The sequence below is a fragment of the Arachis ipaensis genome, chromosome B1 (genome assembly GCF_059453495.1).
Source record: "Arachis ipaensis isolate K30076 ecotype BB chromosome B1, ASM5945349v1, whole genome shotgun sequence".
NCBI classification, from domain to species: Eukaryota; Viridiplantae; Streptophyta; class Magnoliopsida; order Fabales; family Fabaceae; genus Arachis; species Arachis ipaensis.
Genome location: NC_142436.1, coordinates 63,472,958 through 63,491,580, shown reverse-complemented (window position 1 = coordinate 63,491,580; position 18,623 = coordinate 63,472,958). Strand labels below are relative to the sequence as shown.

Below are 18,623 nucleotides of genomic sequence, written 5' to 3'. Positions count from 1 at the left end.
TGGCATTCAGCTTCATGATTGCTCCTAGATACTGAGCAACTTGCTCTTCAGCAATATCTTCATCCTCTTCAGAGGAAGAATACTCATCAGAGCTCATGAATGGCAACAGTAAGTTCAGTGGAATCTCTATGGTTTCTATATGAGCCTCAGATTCCTTGGGTTCCTCATTAGGGAACTCCTTGGAGGCCAGTAGACGTCCATTGGGGTCTTCCTCACTAGAAATCACTACCTTTCCCTCCTCTATAAGTTCAGCCATGTGGGACGTGTTTATGGCCTTGCACTCTCTCTTTGGATTCTCTTCTGTATTGCTTGGAAGAGTACTAGGAGGGAGTTCAGTAACTCTTTTACTCAGCTGACCCACTTATGCCTCCAAATTTCTAATGGAGGACCTTGTTTCAGTCATAAAACTGAGAGTGGTCTTAGATAGATCAGAGACTACAATTACTAAGTCAGAGTGGCTCTGCTTAGAATTTTCTGTCTGTTGCTGAGAAGATGATGGAAAAGGTTTGCTATTGCCAAACCTATTTCTCCCACCATTATTGTTACTGAAGCCTTGATTAGGCTTCTGTTGATCCTTCCATGAGAAATTTGGATGATTCCTCCATGAAGGATTATAGGTATTTCCATAGAATTCTCCCATGTAATTCACCTCTTCCATTGCAGGATTCTCAGGGTCATAGGCTTCTTCTTCAGAGGAAGCTTCCTTAGTACTACCTGTTACAGCTTGCATTCTAGATAGACTCTGAGAAATCATATTGACTTTTTGAGTCAATATTTTATTCTGAGCTAATATTGCATTCAGAGTATCAATCTCAAGAATTCCTTTCTTCTGAGTTGTCCCATTATTCACAGGATTCCTTTCAGAAGTGTACATCAACTGGTTATTTGCAACCATTTCAATGAATTCCTGGGCTTCTGCAGGCGTCTTCTTCAGATGAAGAGATCCTCCAGCAGAGTGGTCCAATGACATCTTGGACAATTCAGACAAACCATCATAGAATATACATATGATGCTCCATTCTGAAAACATGTCAGAAGGACACCTTCTGATCAATTTCTTGTATCTTTCCCAGGCTTCATAGAGGGATTCACCTTCCTTCTATCTGAAGGTTTGGACTTCCACTCTAAGCTTACTCAATTTTTGAGGTGGAAAGAATTTGGCCAAGAAAGTATTGACCAACTTTTCCCAAGAGTTCAAGCTATCTTTAGGTTGTGAGTCCAACCATGTCCTAGCTCTGTCTCTTACAGCAAAGGGGAAAAGCATAAGTCTGTAGACCTCAGGATTAACCCCATTTGTCTTAATAGTGTCACAGATTTACAAGAATTCAGCTAAAAACTGATGAGGATCTTCCAATGGAAGTCCATGAAACTTGCAATTCTGCTACATCAGAGAAACTAATTGAGGCTTAAGCTCAAAGTTGTTTGCTCCAATTGCAGGAATTGAGATGCTCCTTCCACAGAAGTCAAAAGAGAGTGCAATAAAGTTACCAAGCATCTTCCTTGCCTCTCCACCATTGTTGTTGGGTTCGGCCATCTCTTCTTTTTTGAAAAATTCTATCAGGTCCTCTCCAGAGTGTTGTGCTTTAGCTTCTCTTAGCTTCCTCTTTAGAGTCTTTTCAGGTTCCGGATCAGTTTCAACAAGAATGTTCTTATCCTTGCTCCTGCTCATATGAAAAAGAAGAGAACAGAAAAGAATAGGAATCCTCTATGTCACAGTATAGAGATTTCTTTATGTGAGTAGAAGAATAGAAGAGTAGAATGAAGAAGAGAGAAGTTGAAGAATTCGAACACAGAGAGAGTGAAAGGGTTCAAATTATAAGAAGAAGGGAAGTGTTAGTAAATAAATAAATAGAAAGAGATGAGAGAGAGAGAGAGAGAGAATTCGAATTTTAAATTAAAATAAAAGGAAAATATTTTTGTTTTTATTTTAATTATTAGTTATAATTTGAAAATTATAAAAAGGAATAAAATTAAATTAAAATTTAAAACAATTAGTAATTAAAAAGAATTTTGAAAAAGTGGTGATGAGTTTTCGAAAATTAGAGAGAGAAAAGTAGTTAATTGAAAAAGATTTGAAAATCAATTTTGAAAAGATAAGAAGTTAGAAAAGATTTTGAAATTGATTTTGAAAAATATATGATTGAAATTTATTTTGAAAAGGATTTGAAAAGGAAATTAAAAAGATTTGATTTTCGAAATTAAAGTTAATTACTTGACTAATAAGAAACTAAGAGATATGATTTTAGAATTTAAAGATTGATCCTTTCTTAATAGGCAAGTAACAACTTGAAAATTTTTGAATCTATACATTAAATGTTAGCATTAATTTCGAAAATATGAAATAAAAATAAAAAAAGATTTTGAAAATCAATTTTGAAAATTTTCAAAAATAGTAAAAAAAAAATGAAAAAGATTTGATTTTTGAAAAAGATTTGAAAAAGATAGAATTTTTAATTTGAAATTTTGACTTGACTAACAAGAAACAACTAAATTTTAAAAGTTTTTGACTAAATCAACTCAAATATTCGAAATTTATGAGTAAAATGAGGGAAAGATATTATTTTTTATTTTTTATTTTTTAATGAGGAGAGAGAAAAACATAAAAATGAAACAAAATATAAAAATTTAAGATCAAAACAAAAATGCATGCAAGAACACTTTGAATGTCAAGATGAACACCAAGAACACTTTGAATGTTAAGATGAACACCAAGAACTTATTTTTGAAAAATTTTTAAGAAAAGAAAGACATGCAAGACACCAAACTTAAAAATTTTTAAACTTTAGACAATAAGAATTCAAAAATGCATATGGAAAACAAGAAAAGACTCAAAACAAGAAAATGTAAAGATCAAACAAGGAAAATCATCAAGAACAACTTGAAGATTATGAAGAACACATGCATGAACTTTCGAAATTTTAAAGAAAGATTTAAAAGATGCAATTGACACCAAACTTAAAATTTGACATAAGACTCAAACATGAAATTTTTGGTTTTTATGATTTTATTAAATTTTTTTCGTTCTTTTTCGAAATTTAATCAAGAAAAGAAAATAAAGAAATTCAAAATTTTTAATAAGAATTTCAGGAATCATGCAATGTTAATCTAAAGCTTCGGTCCAAAAATTTAGACATGGCTTAATAGCCAGCCAAGCTTTATGTGAAAGCTTCGGTCTAAAAGATTAGACATGGCCAATGGCCAGCCAAGCTTCAGCAGAGCATTATATACAACAGCCAAATTGATGGGAATCAAAAAGCTCCTGCAATGATAAGTGGAAGAGTTGGTCCAAAAGAATTTAGACATGGCTTAGCAGCCAGCCAGGCTTCACATATCATCTGAAATTCTAGAATTCATTCTTAAAAATATTGAAGAACAAAATAAAATTTTTTTGTATATTTTTTTTGAATTTTTCGAAAATAAAAAGCTTAAAAATAAAATAAAATTACCTAATCTGAGCAACAAGATGAACCGTCAGTTGTCCAAACTCGAACAATCCCCGGCAACGGCGCCAAAAACTTGGTGCGACGGAATCGTGATCTCAACACTTCTTCACAACTCCGCATAACTAACCAGCAAGTGCACTAGGTCGTCCAAGTAATAAACCTTACGTGATTAAGGGTCGATCCCACGGAGATTGTCGGCTTGAAGCAAGCTATGGTCATCCTTGTAAATCTCAGTCAGGCGGATTCAAATGGTTATGAGGTTTTGACAATTAAAATATAAATAAAATATAAAATAAGATAAAGTTACTTATGTAATTCACTGGTGGGAATTTCAGATAAGCGTATGGAGATGCTTTGTTGCTTCTGAACCTCTGCTTTCCTACTGCCTTCTTCCAACCGTGCGTTACCTCCTTCCATGGCAAGCTGTATGATCCTCTCGGATGAAAACAAATCCATATGCGCTGTCACCGCACGGCTAATCATCTGTCGGTTCCCGCTAGCGTCGGAATAGGACTATTGTCCTTTTGCACACTGTCATTGTGCCCAACATTCGCAAGTTTGAAGGTCTGGGTATGTAGAAACTCCACCGTTGAAAATACATAAGTAAAAAAGGTCTGGGTATGGCCGTGAGGCCAGCCTCCAAAACGTGAATAATGGTCTATGATAGCAAAAGATTAACAAAAGACAAAAGACAAATCTCTAAAAGTAGTTTTTATACTAAACTAGTAACCTAGGGTTACAAAAAATGAGTAACTAAGTGCAGATAGTGCAGAAATCCACTTCCAGGGCCCACTTGGTGTGTACTTGGGCTGAGCATTGAGCTTTACATGTGCATAGGCTGCTCCTGGAGTTAAACGCCAGCTTTGGTGCTAGTTTGGGCGTTTAACTCCAATTCTGGTGCCAGTTTGGGCCTTTTACGCCAAGATGTTTTAGGCTGGCTTTGGATGCCAGTTTGGGCCATCAAATCTCGGGCAAAGTATGGACTATTATATATTTCCGGAAAGCCCAGGATGTCTACTTTCCAACGAAATTAAGAGCGTGCCAATTGGGTTTCTATAGCTCCAAAAAATCTACTTCGAGTGTAGGAGGGTCAGAATCCAACATCATATGCAGTCCTTTTTCAGCCTCTGAATAAGATTTTTGCTCAGGTCCCTCAATTTCAGCCAGAAAATACCCGAAATTATAGAAAAACACACAAACTCATAGTAAAGTCCAGAAATGTGATTTTTGAATAAAAACTAATAAAAATATAATAAAAAGTAACTAATAAAAATATAAAAAGTAACTAATAAAAAGTAACTAATGAACCCATTCTCCATTAAAACACACACACAACAGAAATTGAGAGGAGAGGAGGAAGAAGAAGAAAACACTATTCACCTCCTCCTTCAAAGCTCCATAACTTTTGATCCGGAGCTCCGATTGACGAGCTGTTTGTAGCCACGCGAAGCTTTCGTCGAGCTCTACGTTTCTATCCAAGCGAATCTGGTAAGAAACCGCACCTCACTTCCCAGTTTCATGCCCTAGATTTCTGTAATTTTGAGGTTATGGTTTTGAGTAGATTTTGTGGTTTTGCCTGTTTAGGTGATCTCTAGTAGCGGGTAATTGTTAGATTTTACCCCTAATCTCGTTGGGTAAGGTAAGGTTTCACTAAACCCTTGTGTTTAGTTGTTTTATTTATCTTAGGTTTTGATTTTGGTGATATATGTGTTGTTAGTTTGAGCTTTGGTGTTTATTGGAGTTGGTTGAAGCTTTGGATCAAGTTTGGTGGTTTCGTTTTGGTGTTTGGAGCGTTTGGGCCGGCCAAGGTATGGTTTTGATTTCCTTTATGTAATATGTAATGTTTCTGGAAACTTAGGCTAGTTGACCCTAAGATAGGATTGAATGATATTGGTGTATGAATAATTATATGTGAATGGATGTAATTGTTAGTTATATTGGATTATTGTGGTTGATGATGATTATTGGGGATTGTTGGTGTTAATGAGTATTGATGATTTGTGTTGTTGATGAGGGTTGTTGATATGGTTGATGAGTAATGATAAATAATTGATTTTGTGGGTGAGGGTGATTGTTGAGAAGTATTGGTGATAATGATGAATTATGATGTTGAGTGATGTGGTTGGGTGTGTATGTTGATATGGGTAACATGAATATTGATTTTGATGACTATTGTTTGAAGATATGAGTTTTATGAGATTAATATAAGGAATTGTAGTGGTTGATGTTGTTGATGATTCATGGAAATACCTGATGCACGAAAACTTGTCTCTTAACAAATCTCCCTCGGCAAGTATACCGAATTGTCGTCAAGTAAAAACTCACAATAGAGTGAGGTCGAATCCCACAGGGATTGATTGGTCAAGCAACTTTAATTGGAGGAATGTTCTAGTTGAGCTAAGCAGAATTTTGTTTGAGAGTTGCAGGAAATTAAATGGTAGAAAAGTAAATAGCAGAAAATGTAAATGCTAGAAATAAAAAATTGAAAATAAATGACGGAAAGTAAATTGCAGAATCTTAAATGGGGAAAGGGAGTTCAGCATGAAAGTAAATGGCAGAAACTAAAGAGAATGGGTAAGATTAGAAATAGGGAATTCATTGGGCTTAGGAGATGTTGCATTCTCCGGATCAAGTTCATTTTCATCTCTTCCTCAATCAATGCATTCATTGATCTCCTTGGCAATCTTAAGTGATTGAATTCCAATTCCTTGTTAACTCAATCTATCAAATCTTGATCAATAGCCAATTCCTTGGTCTAATTGTTTATGAGAAGAGATGAGGTGTGGTCACTGATTATACCACATGTATTTCCAAATTAAAGTATTGGGAGAATTATATGTCACCATATCCGCCCAAACCCCAATTTGGTCCAACATGAGAAAGCATTTCTAGCATGATCTCTTCATTCCTCTTCCAAGGTTCAGAAGAAATCCAAGTATGAATAGTTTCTTTTCCAAGACAACTATCCAATTGGATGAAGATTGAAAGCTTTCAAGTAAAATCAAGAGAAAAGAAAGAAGAAGAATAATGAAAACTATTATTGATCCATCAAATTATAACAAAGCTCCCTAACCCAATGAAAGGGGTTTAGTTGTTCATGGCTCAGGGAATGGAAAGTAAAGATGGAGAGTACATTCTGAAGTAAAACTAGAAGTTGCAGAGAAAGTAAAATTATATAGAGAGTAGTCCTCTCAATCCCCCCAAAAGCTCTTCTCTAGTTCAAAACTACCCCTATATATACTACTCTTCTGATCTTCCAGTTGGCTCTTCAAGTCTTAGATATGGGCCTTTGGATCTTGAGTTGAAGCAGTTTGGAATCTTCAGTGGGCTCAGCTTTACTTGTAGAGAAAGTGTGAAGTAGGCATGGACTTTGGCTAGGACGTTAGTGGCATTAACGTTAAGTGAAAATGTGGGTTCGAGAACATTAGTGACAATCACCTTTTGCACTAACGTTCCTAGCCCAAGATGAGTTACGTTAACTTCAACGTTAGTGGCACTAACGTGACCACTAACGTTGCCTCTTGATCCTTCGCGAGCGTTATTGGCGTTTACCTTTGCCAATAACGTTGCCCTTGGCCCTTTCTTCCCTACGTTAGAGTCCACGTTAGTATAGCTAACGTGACTCTTAACGTGGGTATGCTTCAACTTCGAGAGCGTTAGTGACACTTACCTTTGTCACTAACGCTCCAAACACCCTTCTTCCCACGTTAGAGTTCACGTTACTTAGGTTAACGTGACTTCTAACGTGGTAGTGATAGCCATCTCCAACGTTAGTGACAAAGGTGAGTGTCACTAATGTTGGCTCATCATTCCTTTCCTCCACATTAGCTTCCACGTTAATACAATTAACGTGGCAACTAACGTGGCTAATAGAGGCTTAGTCCAACGTTAGTGACAAAGGTGAGTGTCACTAATGTTGGCTCTTCATTGCTTCTCCCATGTTAGAGTTCACGTTAATGTAATTAACGTGACTCTTATCGTGGCTAAGTATGCCCCTCTCCCCAACGTTAGTGGCATTCACTTTTACCACTAACGTTGGAGCTCTAGCCTCCACGTTAACGTAGTTAACGTAGGCACTAACGTGGGCTATGATGGCTCACGAAAGCGTTATTGGTGTTCACTTTTCTTGTTAACGTTGTAAGCTAGCCTCCTTTCCATGTTAATGGTCACGTTAGTTGGACTAACGTGGCTATTAACGTGGCATCTTCCTTGCTTCCTTTGTCCTGAAATCAAGCAAATAAAGTGCATCAAAGCTAGGTTCTAACCCATGAGATCATGCATCATTCAATTTATCATTCAATTCATGCATAATTCTCATGAAATCATATAAAATTCACAATGTTTTCTTGAATCAAGATGTAAATGATTATTTACCCAAAACTTGCTTATTTCCTAAGAAAGTGCATGAAACTACCCTAAAACCATAAAGAAAAGGTCAGTGAAACTGGCCAAAATGCCCTGGCATCACAAAACCAAACTTAAAGCTTGCTTGTCCCTAAGCAAGTACTTGAACAAGAGAATGATGAATGAAATGACAAGAGAAATGAATCATTATTGTGGAAGTCATGTCCTTGGTTTTATGGGGTTTCATGCATAGCAACTTAGGTTCATTCTTTTATTGGCTTTTAGACCTTTACCATGCCCTGGAATACTCACTTGATTTCACCCTTGGAGACTTTTATTTATTGATCCCTTTGTCTTTTCAAGGTCTATTGCATCCTTAGGCTAAGTGTTCTGTGAGGGGGCGACTCTTTAAAATAAGCTTTCAGCCAACACTCCCGAACCATTTGGTTCAAGGTGCTAGGTGTTGAAACACCCCTAAGGACTTACTCCCTCAAGTCTCTTTCCCCCATACATACACACCACAGGCACATGGTTTGTTATTTTCTTTCCTTGAGGCCTTGGTGTCCAGCACCTCTTTGGGTTACTAAATGTTCTGTAGCAAGGTTGCTCTTGATAGTGGATTTTCAGTTAATAATCCCGGGTTAGTTAACCCAAGTTACCAAGTGATGAAGCATTCCTAAGAACTTATTCATCCAAGCATATCCTTGATACAAGAGCACCACAGACACATCCCTCAAGATTCAAGCCTTTGGTGCCTAGCCTTATTTCTTATTACTTTTCTTTCTTTGTCAACTCTTATTGTTCTCTTCCTTTTTCTTATTAGGATCTTGTTATTTAGCTAGTCTCATGGGGTGTGTTTCAAGCATAGGATTCAGGACAGATAGTTGCCTTTCTACCTTGTTGGTGAACCAACTTTGCTAAGTGATTACTACACCACAAATTTAAGGACCTACTCCACAACTTGAACATCACTCTGGTCTTTCATACCATCTCTTTTTATTTGGTTTAAAAGGACAAACATACAATAAGCAAGATGCAGATGAAAATAGGTAACTTGAACCAGCACACATATGACAAAAGCAGGGAAAGCAATTATTAAATTCTAGTGGTTTAAGCTAAAGAGTAACTATTAATCAGGGGCACATTCAGACTTCCAATTTTTAACATTTCCAAGCACAATGAATCAAGTAACAATACAACCTTTTGGTGGTGCTTTTTGTCTATCTCTTTGTTGTCATCATCCATAGCTTCTGCGTCTTTCTTCGCCTCCTTGGGTGGTGGTGCACTATTTTTCCAGAAGGTTGATTGGATTCCTGCAAAGTTATTGGAAGTTGCTTGTTCTCCAAGCACTTGAGGGATGGTTAGCATGCATCTATACTTATGATTTTTTGAACTTCATTTGGTGTGCGAACACCAAACTTAGTTCCTTGCTTAATACACAAATTGAATACATTCAGAGAACCTCATGTGCTTTTATTAATAAACTGACTATAAGATAGAAACTAAACTATTGTTAAGTGGTTTCCCTGATTGGTTGGGGCTAGCAACTTGCCATTGAAGAGGTGTAATGTGATTCTAACTGAAATCTTTGGTGGAATACCAAACTTAGAATTACACATTCACTCTTGGATTGTTTTGGTGTGCAACACCAAACTTAGCTCCTCACAATACATGGACTTACTTATACTCTTTATTGAGATGATCATGAAAAGAAAACTACCTTAGGTTGGGTTGCCTCCCAACGAAGCGCTCTTTTAGCGTCGCTAGCTCGATGATTTCTCCATCAATTGAGATGATATTTCATTTTGGGGCTTTCTCCCATGTTGCTCATGTAGTGCTTGAGCCTTTGTCCGTTCATAGTGAACGTCCTCCTTGAACTTTCCTCCATGATTTTTATGTGTCCATATGGCGAGACTTTTGTGACAAGAAAAGGTCCTGACCACCTTGACTTGAGTTTCCCAGGGAAAAGTCTTAATTTGGAGTTGTAGAGGAGCACTTGCTGTCCTTTCTCGAAGCTCCTGGGTGTTAGATGGAGGTCGTGCCTTCTCTTTTCCTTTTCTTTATAAATTTTGGCATTTTCATAGGCTTGAGATATGAATTTCTCCATTTCCTGCAGCTACAAGACCCTCTTTTCACCAGCAGCAACATTATCAAAATTTAGTAGCTTGAGAGCCCAGAGGGCTTTGTGTTCCAACTCCAATGGTAAATGATAGGCCTTTCCATACACCAGTTGATATGGGGACATCCCGATTGGTATTTTGAATGCCGTTCTGTATGCCCAAAGAGCATCATCCAGCTTTTTCGACCAATCCTTTCTTGATGCTCCTACAGTCTTTTCCAGAATCGTTTTTAGCTCTCTGTTAGATATCTCGGTTTGCCCACTAGTTTGGGGGTGGTAAGGTGTGGCAACTTTGTGTTTTACTCCGTATCGTAGGAGGAGAGCTTCTAGTGGTCTGTTACAAAAATGGATCCCTCCATCACTGATGAGTGCTCGTGGGACTCCGAACCGGCTAAAGATGTTCTTTCTGAGGAAGTTCATGACCACTTTGTTGTCATTCGTTGGGGTTGTAATAGCCTCTACCCACTTGGAAACGTAATCCACTGCTACCAAGATGTACTTGTTTGAATATGAGGTTGGAAATGGTCCCATGAAATCGATTCCCCACACATCAAACAGTTCCGGTTCTAAGATGAAATTCTGTTGCATCTCATTTCTTTTGGGTAGGTTTCCAGCTCTTTGACATTTATTGCAGTTCTTTACTAGTTCTTTGGCATCCTTGAATAGGGTGGGCCAAAAGAATCCGCTTTGTAACACCTTGGCCGCAGTTCTATCCCCTCCGAAATGGCCTCCATAGCACGAGCCGTGGCAGTTCCACAAGACCTCTCGTCCCTCTTCTTCCGAAACACATCTTCTCAGGATTTCATCTGAACACTTCTTGAAGAGATATGGTTCATCCCAAACAAAATACTTTGCGTCGTTGATGAGCTTTCTTTTTTTATGTTTGTTGATTTCTGGAGGTAAAGCCCAGTTGCCTTAAAATTGGCAATATCTGCAAACCAGGGTGCTCTGTGAATCGTCATCAACTGTTCATCTGGGAAGAACTCATTTACATTTGTATCATGTGTTCCTCCTTTATCATGAGGGATTCTAGATAGGTGATCTGCTACCTTGTTCTCCACCCCTTTCTTGTCTCTGATTTCAATATTGAATTCCTGCAACAATAAGATCCATCTTATTAGTCTTGGTTTTGATTCTTGCTTGGCAAATAAGTATTTAAGTGCTGTGTGGTCTGTGAAGACAATCACTTTGGCACCAATGAGGTATGATCTAAACTTGTCAAATGCAAAAACTATTGCCAGCAACTCCTTTTCAGTAGTGGTATAGTTTCTTTGAGTATCATTGAGGACTTTGCTGGCATAGTATATCACATGGACCAAGTTATCTTTCCTCTGTCCTAACACTGCCCCAATTGCGAAATCAGATGCATCGCACATCAGTTCAAATGGTAAATTCCAATTAGGTGGGGAAATGATAGGGGCAGAGGATAGCCTCTTTTTTAAGTTTTTGAATGCTAGCATGCACTTTTCATCAAAGATAAATGGTGTATCAGATACAAGGAGATTGCTTAAAGGCTTGGCTATCTTTGAAAAATCTTTAAAAAACCTTCTGTAAAAGCCAGCATGTCCTAGAAAACTCCTAATTGCCTTAACATCACTTGGTGGGGGTAATTTTTCAATGAGTTCTACTTTAGCTCTATCCACCTTAATGCCTTGGTTAGAAACCTTATGGCCAAGAACTATTCCTCCTGTCACCATAAAGTGACATTTCTCCCAGTTTAAAACTAAATTAGTCTCTTGACATCTTTTCAATACCAGGGCCAGGTGATTTAGGCAATTAGGAAAGGAATCTCCGAATACTGAGAAATCATCCATAAAGACTTCGATGAATTTTTCTATCATATCTGAGAAAATGGAGAGCATGCAGCGTTGGAAAGTTGCACGCGCATTGCATAGCCCAAATGGCATGCGCCTGTAGGCAAACACTCCATATGGGCAAGTGAATGAGGTTTTCTCTTGGTCTCTTAGATCAACCACTATTTGGTTATATCCTGAATAACCATCGAGAAAATAGTAATATGCGTGTCCTGCAAGTCTTTCCAGCATTTGATCCATGAAAGGAAGGGGGAAATGATCTTTTCGTGTAGCTTCATTGAGTTTTCTGTAGTCTATGCACATCCGCCATCCTGTGACGGTCCTTGTAGGGATTAGTTCATTCTTCTCATTGGAGACTACAGTGATTCCTCCCTTTTTTGGGACAACTTGTACAGGGCTGACCTAAGGGCTATTGGAGATCAGATAGATCACCCCTCCTTGCCACAGCTTCATGACTTCTTTCTGTACCACTTCCTTCATGACTGGATTCAGCCTCCTTTGGGGTTAAATGGATGGTTTGGCATCATCTTCCAACAGTATCTTATGCATGCATATGGCCGAACTGATTCCCTTCAAGTCAGCAAGGGTCTATCCAATGGCCTCCTTGTGCCTTTTTAACACTTGGAGTAGCTCCTCCTCTTGTTCTTGGCTGAGAGATGAGTTTATGATCACTGGATAACTTTCATTTTCTCCTAGATATGCATATTTGAGAGTGGGTGGTAGTGCCTTCAGTTCAAGTTTGGGTGCTTCTTTCTTTTCATTCTTCTCCTCTATTGTGCCCTGAACCTGAACCTCAGCTGTTGCAGCTTCTTCGCTTGATGCTGATTCCTCCTCTTTTGTTAACTCCTCAAGTTCTTCTTCTTCTTCTTCAAAAGTCTCTTGTACTACATCTTCCAGTGAGTCCAACCTCATACATTCTCCCAAAGGTTCATGTGGGTAGTTCATGGCCTTAAACACATTGATCATCATTGTTTCATTGTGTAGTCTAAGGGTAAGTTTTCCCTTTTGGACATCGATGACAGCTCCGGCAGTAGCTAAGAATGGTCTACCCAAGATTATAGAAGCCTTAGCTCCTTCCTTCATGTCTAACACTACAAAGTCTGCTGGAAAGATAAAGTCTCCTACCTTCACTAGCAAGTCTTCCACTATGCCGTGAGGAAACTTGAATGATCGGTCTGCCAGTTGCAAGGCCATTTTTGTTGGTTTGGCCTCCTCAATCTTTATTTTTCTCATCATAGCTATAGACATCAGATTTATGCTGCCTCCTAAATCACATAGAGCCTTTTCCACTGTTATTTCTCCTATAATACAGGGAATCTGGAAGTTCCCAGGATCCTTCAATTTCTGGGGCAGTTTATGCTGAATGATAGCACTACATTCTTCGGTTAGTATCACAGTATCATTATTTTTCCAGCTTCTTTTCTTGGTCATCAACTCCTTCAAGAACTTGGCATAGAGCAGCATTTGCTCTATTGCTTCAGCAAAGGGTATGTTAATCTGTTGTTTCTTGAAAATTTCTAAAAATCTGGAGAACTGGCTGTCATCCCCCTTCTTCCTCAATTGTTGAGGATATGGGGCTTTCGGAATATATGGCCTCAGCTCTTCTCCCTTTGGATGCGCATTGGAGGTGGGGACTTGAACTTCATTTTGTTCCTCCTTTCTTCCAATTGCATCTTCCTCTTGTGGTTGCTTGGAAGTCTCCTTCAATTCCTTTCCGCTTCTGAGGGTGATAGCATGACACTCCTCCCTCCGATTTGGTTCAATGTTACTGTGAAGGTCATGGCTGGGAGCTTGCTGAAATAGGTAGCTAATTTGTGTCTCAAGTTTCTTGATGGCAGCGTCTTGATTCTGCATGTTGGATCACACTTCCTCTTGGAACACCTTACTATCTTAGATTTTCTTACATATGCCTTCAAGTAGAGTCTCAATCCTTGATAGTCTTTCTTCCGATGATGGAAAGTTGAGATTGGAGGGATGAGAAGGGCCATTTTGGATTTGGTATGGATGTTGAGATGTGTTGTTAGGTGAGTGTTGATATGATCTCTGTGTGGGATGTTGGTGAGCTGCATTGTTGTTAGGGTTGTGGCGTCTCTGATCTTGGCCTTGGTCTTGTTGATTTCCCCACCCAAAATTTGGGTGGTTCCTCCAGCCAGGATTATACGTTTTGGAGTATGGGTCATGGTTCTGCCTAGGTGAATTTCCAATGTAGTTGGCTTGCTCCTGACTACCCTCTGCTTCTTCATTCACTCCTTCTTGAGTTGCTGTTGAAGTGGTGATTGCTGCTACTTGATTCCTCTCCATCTTCTTGGTGAGGTCAGCCAATTGCTTGGTAATCATCTTGTTTTGAGCTAGCAGTGCATCCACATTGTTCAGCTCCATCACTCCTCTAGTGTTGTCTCTTTCAGAAGCATAGAAGTAGTCATTCTCAGCTACAGTCTCAATGACATCTATGGCTTCTTCAATGGTCTTCTTCTTGTTCAGAGATCCCCCAGATGAGTGGTCTACTGCCTTCTTTGATTCATAAGAAAGACCTTCATAGAAAATGTGCAACTGCACCCATTCATTGAACATATCTGGTGGGCACCTTCTTGTCAAGTCCTTAAACCTCTCCCATGCTTCATATAGAGTCACACCATCTTGCTGTCTGAAGGTTTGTACCTCAGCTCTCAACCTGTTGATCCATTGAGGAGGATAGAATATTGCCAAGAATTTGTTCACCACATCTTCCCAGGTTGCTAAACTCCCCTTTGGAAAGGATTCTAGCCATTTAGATGCTTTGTCCTTGAGTGAAAAGGGAAACAGAAGTAGTCTATAGGTGTCAGGATGAACACCATTAGACTTCACAGTATCACATATCCTCAGGAAGGTGGTTAGATGTTGATTGGGGTCTTCTTGGACACTTCCTCCGAGTGAACAATTGTTCTGAATAAGGGTGATGTGCTGTGGCTTTAGTTCAAAGTTGTTGGCATGTATGGTTAGCTTTTGGATGCTACTTCCACAGTTTCCTGGGTTTGGGTTAATGTAAGAACCCAGAACTCTTCTCTCTTGTCCAGCCTGATGCGCTGGACCTTCTCTGCCATGGTTGTGAGCCTCTTCTTCATGATGATTCTCCATATTCTCATCCATATCTAGTTCAAAGTACTCTTCCTCTTCCTCAGCACCAACTACTCTCTTCCCTCTTGCTTCCCACCTTAATCTAAGGAAGGTCCTCTCAGGTTCAGAATCAAAGGAAGTTGAAGCTCTGCTTCTTCTTGATGCCAGGGCATTTTGGCCAGTTTCACTGACCTTTTTTTTACTATTTTTAAGGTAGTTTCATGCATTTACTTAGAAAATAAGCTAGTTTTGGGTAGATATTCACTTACATCTTGATTCAAGCATACATTGTGCACTTTACATGATTTCATGAGAATTTTGCATGAATTATATGACAAATTGGATGATGCATGACTGATGAGCGGATAATTTATACGCTTTTTGGCACTGTTTTTAGTATGTTTTTAGTAGAATCTAGTTACTTTTAGGGATATTTTCATTAGTTTTTATGTTAAATTCACATTTTTGGACTTTACTATGAGTTTGTGTGTTTTTCTATGATTTCAGGTATTTTCTGGCTGAAATTGAGGGACTTGAGCAAAAATCAGATTCAGAGGTTGAAGAAGGACTGCTGATGCTGTTGGATTCTGACCTCCCTGCACTCAAAGTGGATTTTCTGGAGCTACAGAACTTAAAATGGCACGCTTTCAATTGCGTTGGAAAGTAGACATCTAGGGCTTTCCAGCAATGTATAATAGTCCATACTTTGGCCGAGTTTAAATGACGTAAAAGGGCATTGAACGCCAGTTCTACGCTGCTGTCTGGAGTTAAACGCCAGAAACAAGTCACAAACCAAAGTTGAACGCCAGAAATACGTTACAACCTGGCGTTCAACTCCAGAAAGAGCCTCTGCACGTGTAACATTCAAGCTCAGCCCAAGCACACACCAAGTGGGCCCCGGAAGTGGATTTATGCATCAATTACTTACTTCTGTAAACCCTAGTAACTAGTTTAGTATAAATAGGACTTTTTACTATTGTATTAGACATCCTGGATTGTATTTTTGATCCTGTGATCACGTTTTGGGGGCTGGCCATTCGACCATGCCTGGACCTTTCACTTATGTATTTTTAACGGTAGAGTTTCTGCACTCCATAGATTAAGGTGTGGAGCTCTGCTGTTCCTCAAAGATTAATGCAAGGTACTACTGTTTTTCTATTCAATTCAACTTATTCCGCTTCTAAGATATTCATTCGCACTTCAACCTGAATGTGATGAACGTGACAATCATCATAATTCCCCCACGAACGCGTGCCTGACAACCACTTCCGTTCCACCTTAGATTGAATGAGTATCTCTTGGATCTCTTAATCAGAATCTTCGTGGTATAAGCTAGATTGATGGCGGCATTCATGAGAGTCCGGAAAGTCTAAACCTTGTCTGTGGTATTCCGAGTAGGACTCTGGGATTGAATGACTGTGACGAACTTCAAACTCGCGAGTGCTGGGCGTAGTGACAGACGCAAAAGGAGGGTGAATCCTATTCCAGTATGATCGAGAACCTCAGATGATTAGCCGTGCTGTGACAGAGCATTTGGACCATTTTCACAAGAGGATAGGATGCAGCCATTGGCAAGGGTGATGCCTCCAAACGATTAGCCATGCAGTGACAGCGCATCGGACCATTTTCCAGAGAGGATTAAAAGTAGCCATTGACAACAATGATGTCCTTACATAAAGCCAGCCATGGAAAGGAGTAAGACTGATTGAATGAAGACAGCAGGAAAGCAGAGGTTCAGAGGAACGAAAGCATCTCTATACACTTATCTGAAATTCTCACCAATGATATACATAAGTGTTTCTATCCTTATTTTCTATCTATTTATTATTTATGTTCGAAAACTCCATAACTGTTTTATATCCGCCTGACTGAGATTTACAAGGTGACCATAGCTTGCTTCATACCAACAATCTCCGTGGGATCGACCCTTACTCACGTAAGGTTTATTACTTGGACGACCCAGTGCACTTGCTGGTTAGTTGTATCGAAGTTGTGAATGAAAAACGATTCATTAAGACATGCGTACAGAGTTTCTGGTACCGTTGCCTGAGATCACAATTTCGTGCACCAAGTTTTTGGTACCGTTGCCGGGGATTGTTCGAGTTTGGACAACTGACGGTTCATCTTGTTGCTCAGATTAGGTAATTTTCTTTTTGTTTTATTTTCAAAAATTTTTCAAAAACCTTTCAAAAATTTCTCATCTGTTTTCGAAAAAAAAAAATAAATCTTTTCAAAAATATATTTTTCTTCAGAATTTTTAAGAATGAATTCTAGAGTTTCATGAAGCATGTTGAAGCCTGGTTGGCTGTAAAGCCATGTCTAATTCTTTTGGATAGTGGCTTCCAACCATCAGCATAGAGGCAAGTTAATTGGAATGTCAGCCGTGGCATGTCTGAGTTACATACTAAAGCTTGGCTGGCTATTAAGCCATGCCTAACCCTCGGATTGGAGCTTTAGACTAAGAATACAAGATTCCTGGAATTCATATTAAAAAAATTTTGAAATCCTTATTTTCTTTTTCCTATATGTTTTTTCGAAAAAAATATACAAAAATCCAAAAAAATAAAAAAATCATAAGAAATCAAAAAATATTTCATGTTTCTTGTTTGAGTCTTGAGTCAAGTTGAAAGTTTGGTGTCAATTGCATATTCATCTTGCATTTTTCGAAAAATTCATGCATTCATAGTGTTCTTCATGATCTTCAAGTTGTTCTTGGTAAGTCTTCTTGTTTGATCTTGATGTTTTCATGTTTTGTGTCTTTTCTTGTTTTTCATATGCATTCTTGCATTCATAGTGTCTATACATGAAAAATTTTTAAGTTTGGTGTCTTGCATGTTTTCTTTGCATTAAAAATTTTTCAAAAATAAGTTCTTTATGTTCATCTTGATCTTCAAAGTGTTCTTGGTGTTCATCTTGACATTCATAGCATTCTTGCATGCATTCATTGTTTTAATCTAAAAATTTTCATGCATTGCATCATTTTCATGTTTTTTCCTCTCATCATTAAAAATTCAAAAATAAAAAAAATATATCTTTCCCTTTTTCACTCATAAATTTCGAAAATTTGAGTTGACTTTTTCAAAACTTTTTAAAATCTAGTTGTTTTTATGAGTCAAATCAAATTTTCAATTTAAAAATCTTATCTTTTTCAAAATCTTTTTAAAAATCAAATCTTTTTCAAAACTAATTTCAAGCATATCTTTTCAAAAATATCTCTTTATCTTATCTTTTTCAAAATCTGATTTTAAAATATCTTTTCTAACTTCTTATCTTCTTATCTTTTCAAAAATTGATTTTCAAAATTTGTTTCAAGTAACTAACTAACTTTTTGTTTGTTTCTTATCTTTTTTAAAACTACCTAACTAACTCTCTCTTTCTCTAATTTTTGAAAATATCTTCCCTCTTTTTCAAAATTTCTTTTTAATTAACTAATTATTTTAATTTTTGATTTTAAAATTTCAAAAATTACTATCCTTTTTCAAAAACTATTTTCGAAAACCACTAACTCTTTTTCAAAAATTATTTTCGAAAATTCACTTCCCCCTCTCATCTTCTTCTATTTGTTTATTTACTAACATCTCTTCCTCACTCACCAAAAATCCGAACCCCTTCTCTCTCTCTGAGTTCAGATTTTCTCTTCTTCTTTTCTTCTATTCACACAGGGACCTCTATACTGTGGTAAAAAGGATCCCTATTATTATTATTATTATTTTTCTGTCCCTCTTTTTCATATGAGCAGGAGCAAAGATAAGAATATTCATGTTGAAGCAGATCCAGAACCTGAAAGGACTCTAAAGAGGAAACTAAGAG

At 37.9% G+C, this 18,623-nt stretch overlaps 1 non-coding gene across 1 annotated transcript; it reads left to right on the top strand.

Moving 5' to 3' along the window:
* Positions 1 to 14,286: 14,286 nt before the first annotated feature.
* On the top strand, positions 14,287 to 14,393 carry LOC148576826 (small nucleolar RNA R71). Its single transcript, XR_015902952.1, has one exon. It is a non-coding gene; the product is annotated as a small nucleolar RNA R71 (small nucleolar RNA).
* Positions 14,394 to 18,623: the final 4,230 nt, after the last annotated feature.